This window comes from Ixodes scapularis, unplaced genomic scaffold (assembly GCF_016920785.2).
Source record: "Ixodes scapularis isolate PalLabHiFi unplaced genomic scaffold, ASM1692078v2 PGA_scaffold9__187_contigs__length_104089568, whole genome shotgun sequence".
NCBI lineage: Eukaryota > Metazoa > Arthropoda > Arachnida > Ixodida > Ixodidae > Ixodes > Ixodes scapularis.
Window position 1 is genome coordinate 86,422,212 of NW_024609884.1, and position 10,973 is coordinate 86,433,184.

General features: G+C 45.7%; 1 pseudogene; it reads right to left on the reverse strand.

The window, feature by feature from the left end:
* Window positions 1-1,630: 1,630 nt before the first annotated feature.
* Window positions 1,631-2,407, reverse strand: LOC115309430 (annotated as a pseudogene).
* Window positions 2,408-10,973: the final 8,566 nt, after the last annotated feature.

A 10,973-nucleotide genomic window follows, 5' to 3' on the forward strand; every position in this document is an offset into this window, starting at 1 on the left:
ACCAGGGAAGGCCAGGCTGACCAGGCCTAAGAGCTGCAAACAAAACCACGAAACTTCCAAGAGGCACAAGAGGGAAAAAGGGGGGGGGGGGGGGGGGGGGGAGAGGGAGGGGAGGGAGGGGAAGGGAAGGGGGGTAAACTTTGGTCCAGAGCAGTAAACAGAGCTTGAACTACTTTCAATCCGAGTCAAAAGCAGTCCAACTGTACGTAAGGTAGCAGTAGCACAAGACAACCAAATAGGAACCTGCCTGTCGATTTCGAACGCGTTCCATTTCTCTTTTTGGGGAAGTGCTCGTGTGACCGGGAGGGAGGCAGGGGAGTGTGTGTGTGTGTGGGGGGGGGGGGGGGGGGGGGATGGGAGGGGAGAGTAGGGAGTAGGGGCGGGAGCCGCGAGCTGCACTTTACTACGCGAAGAGCCGCATGCGGCTCGCGAGCCGCAGCTTGGCCACCCCTGGTATAGACCAACAAAGAACCGAGACGACCAAGACGCGCAGCACTAGCGAGAGAATTTTTTTATTGCTGCAACTCGCACCAGTTATGAAAATCTGGACGACCCGCGCATTTAGAATGTACCAGGCAAAAATATGGATGGAAATCAGGCTGGAAAGCATCACAAGTTGTCACAGGCACTTATTTAGCCGGTCTGCCCGTGAACGTCGATTTCGTCACTATTTTTGCCCTGGAGTAGCACCGTAATCACAAAGTTACTAAACGCTTGTGCTTGATTGAGAGACACTGTATTCGGTGCAGAACGTAGTTTTCTTCCTGCTCTGGACAGTAACAATAAATTTGAGGGGTGTATTTTCGCCCACAAAATTGTATTTGAAATACCCACGTTTTAGTATTTAAATACACACGTCAAATACATTACCCAATTTGTAATTAAATACAAATGCAAAATACACAAAGTATTTAAAATGCGTATTTCAAATACTTGTATTTGAAATACTGCCCATCCCTGCTGTCGGGGAAGGGAGACCACAGGAATTCTCACACCTTTTATGCCAGCATTGCTACGAATACCTCCAGAATGAGATTTCTTCTCACAACCTGAGTACATCAAACTCTTCTTTCCGGGACTCTGATGAAATTCTGGCTGAAGTGAGTCAAGAGTTGTGTGCTGCTAATCCGTCGGTAAAACCATTAAAAAAAAGAAAAAAAAAAAAAAGAGCGAGGCGTATTTGAAGAAAAAACAAGCTCAAGTGAGTTCTTCGATTAGAAGAAAGCTGTCAAGCGTTTACGACGTGAAAACCGGCGAAGACAGTTTTGAGCAATGCACGGAGTGGTTCGACGCGTTCCGCGAAGCGCTGAAGGCATGCAGTTCCCACCATGAACGCAAGCGATTGTACGTACACGCTTGTGCCACCAAGCATCTCAAAAAAAGAAATATTGCGTCTGGTGCCGGAAGCGACTCCCAACATGATTGATCAAACAAGAAAACTGAAGCGTAAAGGTGGTGTATGGGCAATCCCTGATCCCTACATGGGGGAAAAGGCGAATGCCGAAGACGTGAGGGTTGCACTTGAGTACTGCACACGCGACGACCTCGCATTCTCTGTTCAAAGCCCCAACAAAAAGGACGTCGTCAAAGCCATGATCAACGACAAGACCGACCAAAGCTTAGAGGTATGTTTATTTACAGGAAAGCAAAGAGGTCAACCTGCTTGTGAGTGCTGGTTTGCTACTTTGCGTGAAAAGGAAGAGAGCAGAGAGACAGCAGACAGAATAGAGAAGTAAAGAAAGAGTGAGATCACGTATACACTCGTATCCCCCCTCCCCCACACACATCCCACACACATACTAAAACACATATGTACGCACTCAAAGATTGGCGAAAAATAAATAGCCACACGTAAATTAAAAAGAGTGATATCAGTTCACAGCTCTTGGTCCAGGCGGGTGTCCTTTAAGAACCGGAGTAAAGCGTTGGTTGCTTTGGATTCTTTCGCTACTGAAGTCCAGGGTCCTAATATATGGCTGAGCCCAATGTCCTGATCATGTATCTTCAAGGATTGTTTAAGTATTTTCCTTTGGGAACTATATAGTGAACAATGGCAGAGTACATGTTTAATGTCGTGTGTTGAGCATGCTGTACAATGCGGTGAATCTACTTGGCCGATCATATGAAGATATTTTCTAGTAAAAGCCACATTCAAGCGTATTCGATGCAGCACAGTTTCTGTTCGTCGTTTTATATTTCCCGGCATTCGGAACTTTAATTCCGGGTCAATATGTTTCAAGTGCGCATAATAGTAGCATGGATCTGTCCATAGTCTGGATGATATTTCTCTCCCAATTTTTCGGACTATATCATTTGCATCTGTCCTTGACAGAGGAATTGCACAGGTATTATTAGCTTCGTAGGCGTCCCTAGCAGCTTTGTCAGTACAAATGTTTCCGGGTATGCCACTATGCCCCGGTACCCACTGTAAGACAATTTCATGTCCCTGACACCTCACATCATGGAACTTCTGCATTATGTAATAAATCAGTTGAGCATTTACGTTATTCTTTCTTTTATGCATGATTGCGCTCAGAGCGGACTTAAGAGTCTACAAATATTGTCCAGTTTTGGGGGTTTTGGGTGCTGATGTAGGCAGCAGCTGCCCGGATAGCCGCAAGTTCAGCTGCTGTCGAGGATGTAATATGGCTCAGTTTCGTTTTGATTGTCGTGCTAGTTGACGGAATATAGGCTCCAATGGATGATGATATAAAGTTAATTGACCCGTCCGTATATATGTGTCGCGATGAGAGATAGGCATGATGTATATACTCAAGTGTTAGCTGCATCATAACAGGTGTTGGGGTTGCTGCTTTTTGCGTAACACCGGGGATGTTCAATTTAATGTCGATAGAACTGCACGTCCACGGTGCTTGCTGCGGAGTTTTAGCTAATTCAAAAGTATTTGAAATATACCCATGGAGTTGCGAGATGACCTTCGAAAAGCGAGCAGAGGGTTTAACCTCCGTAATATTCGCCAGATGATGTGCTTGGCTGCGCGCTTGGTGTCGTAGGTGAACTCGAATAGTTTCTTGGGTTCTGAGGATACCGGGCGAAATTGCTCTAGCTTCAACAAGAGTTCCAATGTTTGATGTGCATTTTGGTAGTCCTAGGCAAACTTTTAGAGCCTGTGCTTGAACACTTTCCAGGTCTTTCATTGACGACTTGGAGATACCATGCATGACTGAAATACTGTAGCGTAATAGTCCGACAAAAAGAGCGTTGTAAAGGGTCAAAAGTGCTCTTACTGAACATCCCCATCTCGTTCCACTTATCATTTTAATAATTTGTGTGAAGGACTTCAGCTTTTGCTTTATGCGCCTGATGTGTGGGGACCATGACAAAGATCGATGTAGAGTCACTCCTAAAAATGTATGTTCTTTGACGTATTCAATTGGTGTCCCCTCTATTAGAATGGGATATCTCCTTGTATCCTTTCTCGTGAAGGCGATAGCAGCGGATCTGGCTGGGGAGATTTGCATTCCATGTGAATGGAGGTATTTTACAGTTATATTGATTGCTTTTTGTATACGTGCTCTGTTTATATATAACGATCTGCTAGAGACCCAGAAGCAAATATCATCGGCGTAAAAAGATGTATATATGCACATTTTTCGGAAGCAGTTTGACATGATGAATTAGAGATATGTTGAAAAGAGTGGGACTCAGGACACCTCCCTGGGGTACTCCTTTTGTAACTTTATAGAGATCGGTGTCTCCATCTTCAGTGGAAATAAAGATGTGTCTACCTTTCAGGTAACCGGAGACCCACGTACATAGTCTTGTACTGAGGCCGATCCTTCTCATATCAGGATGGCGTTATGATCCACAGAATCAAAGGCAGCTTTTATATCAATAAAGACGGCGGTTGTTTTCAATTCGCTCGCGTTTGCTTGTTCAACGGTGGATACTAGGTCTAAAACATTGTCAACACTGTTCCTTCCTCGGCGGAATCCTGACATGCATGTAGGAAGTATCTTTCTGTTCTCGAGGTCCCATTCAAGTCGTGACAGTATCATTTTTTCCATGACTTTCCCGACACAGCTCGATAAAGCGATGGGTCGATATGAGCTAATCTCCAAAGGGGTCTTGGCTGGCTTAAGTATGGGAATCACTTGTGAAGTCTTCCACTCTTTTGGTATTCTACCAGATTCCCACGAAGCGTGATGGACATCGAGTAAGAATGTTCTAGCCGCGCTACCAAGATGTGCTAATGCAGAATAGCGGACACCATCTGGACCAGCGGATGAGTTCTTTTTTGTTGAAGAGAGTGCCTCTTTCAGTTCTAATAAAGTAAATGGAGCGTCGATGACATCGTTTTGCACTGATGCAGTGTTATGACTAGCTATAGGGATAGCCAAGTATGATATTGAGGAGTCGCGAGTAATCTGAAAGCAATAATCTTTTGCTACTTCCTTTTGTGTAACTTGCCGATGTAGTGCGATTGAACGAAATGGGTAAGTTTGCTGCGGCCTGGAACCTAAACTTCGCGTCATATGCCATATTTGCGTTACAGGCTTCCTGGGATCCAGTCTAGCACTGTTCGATCTCCATCGTTTCATTGAAAGCTTATCGAGATGGCGTTGCACCTTTCTTTGCGCTTGTCTGGACTTTCTTATATCTTCTCTATTTTTAGTTTTTCTTGCCCTTCGTTCGGCTCGTCGACGGATGGCTCGAAGTCGTTCGTACTCCTCATCTACAGCTATTCGGCTGATCTGCAATCCTTAAAGATTTTGTAGCATCCGATGTTGTTTTCTCAATAATATTAGAAAATTCTTCAATTGTGGTTATCTCCTGGCATGCTATTTCAACTTTTTCGCTGAACAAGTTTTTTACGGCGACTGTTATTTAGTCCGGGTATCAATGTGTAAGTCGGAAAGTGATCACTGCCGTGAGTTTCGATGTCTACAAACCAGCGAGGTAGGGGCAAAATGGAAGACGATGCCAGCGTGATATCTAATTAAGCAGCTGCTAAATGTTGCGCCTTTAATAAATGTTGGACTTCCGTCATTCAATATAGTTAGGTTGTGTTGGTGAGCAATGTTTATAATATTTTTTCCTCGTACTGTGGTTTTTACCCCTCCCCATAAAGGATGGTGGGCGTTAAAATCCCCAGTCTAAATATGTGGAGACGGGGTTGCCTTAATCAGCTCGTCTAGAATGTCTTTGTCGAATCTGGCTCTTGGTTCAATATATGCAGCTATTACTGTTAGAACCGTTGTGTCCTTGCTAATTGTTGCTGCCACGTATTCATTGGTGGGATGGGGATTTACATCGTGTACCACATATGTGAGGTCTTTACGTATCGCCAGTAAAAGCCTGCTGGGACTTCTTTCACGACTTGAGAGGAATACTTCATAACCGAACAAGCGTAATGTTCGAGTAACACGTGATTCCGATATTGCTATTACGGGGAATTGATATTTGAAGGTTAATTGACGAAAGTCTGAAAGACGGTTCCGGAGGCCTCGAGCATTCCACTGAAAAATGAATGAGTTGTTACGGACCTTCTCTACCTGCACCAGGAGCTGATCAGAGGAAGAGCGATGTCTATGATTGTGATTGTAGCTTGTGCCAGTGGAGAATCAAGGGAAACAAGAAGATTACGAATCAGCGTTGCTATCGTGTGTAGCGCATTTCCCAGGCTCTGCGAGTTTGGTGTTTCACTCGATCTTAAAAGCGGTGGGGCCTTACACTCGTTGCGGAGCTGCTTTGGAGCCCACTGGAGCTTCTTCGGTTGGCTGACGCTTTCTTGGTGTTGGCCGTTTGAAGATCCAGGTGACGTTTGAGCAGGATTTGTCCCGTCAGTTGAATGGCTTGGCAGAGGTGGGAAGTCTGCATCTCTCGCTGGGGGTACCACTACAACTTGCGATGTTTTCTCGATTTTGCTACTTTGGCGGTGATGACTTCTCTGCTCAGGATCTTGATGTCAGGGGCCAGATGGCTTCACCACAGACCGGGCAGCTGTGTAGTTGACGTTGTTTTCGCTGCAGTAGGCTGATATCTTATTTTCTGTCTTGTAGAAGGTGCATTGGCGTGATGTCGATTCGTGGTTCTTTTTTGCAGTTGATGCACTGAGGTTCTTTTGCTTCACAGGCACTGCGTTGGTGGTTGCCGCCACAGCGACTACACCGCTCCACCTTGTTGCATACACTTGCAACATGGCCAAAGCGACTGCATTTTGGACATTGTCGAGGTTTGTCTGTGTATGGTAGGATTATGAATCTGGTGTGGCCTAGAGTGACGTACTCTGGAGCAGTTTCTGTGGCAAAGGCGAGCTTGACGATATCTGATTTCCCTAGCCTTCTCACTTGGGTGACAGGGACAGTCGCGCGTATCCCTTCCTGGAGGTCCGCTTCTATGATCTCCTGAGAAACTCCACGGATGATTCCAATAGCTGAAGATCTTTGATTTGCCTCATATACAGTGATTTTCATTCCGCAGAGGGTTGTCATTTTGAGCAGAGTCTTTTTGGACTCGGTGTTTCTCGTGTCGATCGCCAGAAGATTAAGTCGGTAGTTCGGTCTGATGAGGATCATGCACTCCGTCAGGCGCAATGTCGTTTAACTTCTTAGATAGCTTTAGAGGATTGACCTTCGTGATGATTTGGCTCGGATCTACAGGTTTGACGACGACGGTGAGGCCGGGGCTTGGCGTTGTGATGATGGTGTCGTCACTGGATGCAGATTCCTTCGAGACATGCTTTCTCTTCCTGGTCCTTTTCGATTTCACCAGAGTAAAGCCTGCGTTGTCGTCAGGGTCGCTCATAATGATGCTAGAGTCATCAGACATGCTGGATGCATCTGATGACTGCGCTGCACTGCCGGCCTCATGGATCATGGTGTTTGTTCCCTAAGGGACCAATTCAGGGCCTTTTTTTCAGGCGTCGTCGCAGATTTGTAGTGCTCTGATCGGGTAAGATAGAGACGAACGGCCAGATACCTGCGCAGTTTTCTGGATCCTGTTGTTTGATTCAAGGAGTGAAGAAATGGAGCCGTGTTTCCAAACTCTTCGTCGTCGTCCTTCGACCAAAGCTTAATAGAGATAAGCTCTATTAAAGAAGCGATGCAACAATTTTTTTACTTTGCGCAAATACCGCTTAAAACGGATCCCTAACGTTAAGGACCTATGAAACACGCGTTCGTTCTTCACCCCACGCAATAGAAGTCCCAGAAAAAAATTTAAGAAAAACGAGCAGCGTTCACCCCCTCAACTCGCAGCCAGAACAAGCGGCCACGTGATCTGGAGCCGATTATATGCCGCCAGTGTTGATCATAGCCACGCGCTGGGGTTGGCAAAGCGCAGGACACGCGCTGAGTTGCAGACATTGTTATGGCTCGGCTGTTGTCGTCGTTGCAGCGATTGGACACGGGTCACTACCCGAATGCTTCTCGAGCAAGCAATTATCACGAGCCCAAGTCGAGTGCCCGCGCAATGCTCGGGTCCAATCTATGAACCGCATTCAAATATCGTCACTTGGGTGTACTGCGATCCCCACGTTACGTCATCAAATTTTGCAAAGGAGAGATTGAATGAAAATGATCGCTTTTGTCCTTGAAATTACACCGCAACAAAGGAGTTCCTTGGCCAGTGGCGTTGCGTGTGGGTATCCTTGAGTCCCAGGTGTGCCAGTAAGCTCGTGTAGAGTGAAAAACATTCCAATTGAATATCGTTGCACCGGTCCTTTAAGCTTAATAGAGCGGCTGCCAGCTGTTAAGGAAGGACCATCCCCATCGAGAATTAGGCATCTCCAAATTTTATTCCCTACGACCAAAATGGGTAAAAAAGAGTTCCGAGCACGAGGTGTGCGCATGCATGCATATATTGCGTCAGTTTTCAGTTGCTTTTAACGGCAAAAACAAATGCTTCAAAGAAGACATTTACTGAAGACGACCTCAAGCTAGTGATGCAAAACTATCGATAAATTGACTATCGATAGTTTTTTTTTTCAAAACCATCGATAGTGTCGGAAGAACTACAATAGTCGACTGTCGATAGTACTATCGATAGTTTTTCGATAGTCGACTTCAACAGTGCTATCGATAGTACTATCGATAGTCTTTCGATAGTCGACTATCGATAGTCGACTATCGATAGTTTTGCTCCACTGGAGCGAACACAGTCCCGCATCGCTGCTCGCCTCCCTTTCTCCTCTCTTCGCCCAAACTCCCGTCTTCGTCATCACTGAAAGCTGAATCAAAGTTGGGAAGGTACGTGCTTGGTCCAGCTGGTGTCCCATTTGAAAAGATAAAGCGAGAAAAAGAAGGGGGAGCGACGCAAACTGCTAGTGTCGCAAAACTATCGATAGTCAACCGTCGACAAACCTATGGATAGGTTTACGATCATCAATCAATCATCAATGTTTATTCACGTAAAGATGTACAAAGAAATGTCTGATTAGTCATCTGGATCCATAGCCTACATGGCTAGTAATGGATCCATTAAAAAAAACATTCACATTTAAAACAATCCTATAGGCATTCACACAATCTATACATAGCTGCACAAATAATATAACTACTAGTACGGAGTTAACAGGGTGAGTTGTACACTTCAGATGAAATAAATCGTTTTAATGAGAGTACAAAACTTGTTGCTAGTTTTATATTACATGAAATGTTATTCCATATCTTCGCACCAATGAACGATATTAAGCGGCGCCCGTAAGCATTGTAAGTTATCGGCAAATTAAGGTTATTATAATGTAGTTGTCGGGTTTCACGTTTTGGAAAATTGAATATAGAAGAGTGATATGCAGTATTCTGGGTTAAAATTCTTTGGACTAAAGTGGCAGTCTTATGGTCGCGAGCTAAGTTGATGGGGAGTATGTTTAATTCACTTAAAAGATGCTTAGCTGATGCATGTATAGGTGCTGCTGCTATTATCCTGATTGCCCTTCTTTGCAGAATGGTAACTCTCGCTAGATATGACGCGTAAGTGAAACCCCATGATTCAACACAGTAGGTTAAATGAGTATGAAACACACCGAAGTAAATCATGCGTAATGTTTGTTTGCTAAAATGTTTCCGTGCTTTCACTAATGAAAAGCATCCGAAGGTTAATTTTTTACATAGCTCGTCAATGTGGGGAGCCCAGTGTAGTGTTGAATCTAGGGTGATTCCTAGGTATTTATAAGTGTTAACTTGATCGATGTGTAAACCTCCTAGATGCAGGTTACATGTAAATGATTGTTGTTTCCGATCAGACGCGAAAACAATGAACTTAGTTTTTTTTAATATTTAGCACCAGCTTGTTGCAATTAAACCAAGTTATCGTATTTTTCAAGTTGTTATTTGCTAGTAATTCGGCCTCTTCAAGAGAATGATGTGATACTAGTAAGGCTGTACCATCGGCGTATAAAACTGCTTCGGAATGTCTGAGGCAAGCTGCGTAATCATTGATGAAAAGAGAGAAAAGTATCGGTCCTAACACCGACCCCTGTGGTACACCAGTCTTCACTATCGCGGTTGTAGATTGATTATGGGAAATTTGTACAAATTGTGTGCGGTTTGTTAAGTAGCTACGAAAAAATTTGCCAGCTGGCCCTCGAAAACCGTAACGCTCAAGTTTTTGTAAAAGAATGTCGTGATTAACAGAATCGAAAGCTTTTTTTATATCGAGGAATATGCCTATAGTAGTTCTATTTTTGTTGAGGGAGTCGACTATCGATAGTTTTTCGATAGTCGACTATCAATAGTACCATCGATAGTTTTTCGATAGTCGACTATCGATAGTTTTTTTACTATCGATAGTCAGATTTCTGGCGACTATCGATAGTACTATCGATAGTTTTGCACCACTACCTCAAGCGCATGTAAACCTCTGCAGCGCTCCACAGACACTGAGGGAATCCAGAACTCCGTTTGTTTTTTTGTTTTTTTTGGGGGGGAGGGGGGGGGGGGAGGGGAAGAATATTTTGTGTGTGTGTGTGTCTGTGTGTGTGGGGGGGGGATATAAAGTAAGATAAACAGGACTCCTGTTGCGCCTTCTGTTTTAGCCGCCGCAGAACCACACTGCGCCGACGGCCCCTAGATGTGCGCCGCTGCGCCGACTTATTGGCTCCAAGCCGTGCTTTGAGACCGACGCCGCGGACATCAGTCTCAGTTGAAGCGACGGAGTGGTTTTCCAAGTTCAGAGTACAAGTGTGCCTGCTAGGGTGCGACCTACCCTATTTTGAACCCTCGTCCTTGAGTACCGAGCCTTCTACCACCTGACAGGCCGGTGTTCTGTATTATTTCGGGAAGGGGGGGTCGACTTTGTTTGGGGGGGGGGCATCCCCCCCCCTTCTTGGATCTGCCCCTGTCCACAGGACGATTGCTTCCTGCGCCGTTCCGAAAAGTGCCCAAGAATGCAGACCATCTCGCTGCAGTCGCTCCATCTCTACGAAGAGATCTGTTTCGCGTTATGGGACGCCGGTGAACTCGTCAAAAAGGTTATGGACACTTCCGCCTTCCTGCGGGAACTGGAGTCATGGAGCGAAACGTATAGACCGACACGCGGAGCGGCTCTGTTTACCAACACGGCCGGAAAGCCGCGCATCCGCGGTAGCTATGTGGGCAAAAGCAGCCCGGCTCTCCGTGTTTTCGCCATTGCGTTCTATGGCGTGCCCTCGTTGTTGACGCTCTAGAGACGCTTGTATCTTTATTTGTGCGTCGTATTTCCTCACAACGTATGTCGTATGCTACGCCCGACTATTTGAGCTCGTGGCCCGAGCCTGAACGGCAGCGGTATCGAAACAAACTGTGCGTGGACGGCGTTGCCTGCGAGCATCCGTACGCCGTAAACAAGGCCTGCTGGACTTCCGATGTAAAGTTGCTGCCACGGAAGTCGACGGCTCACGTCGTCGTTTATTTAGTTTTCTCGCCAAGCCAGTTCACGGCCGACACGGTGCAGGCGTACAAGTCTCTCGAGGTCTACGATTACTTCGAGTCGGTTTCCGCACTGCCGGCGGGATCAGCAGGCTGTGGGTCTGC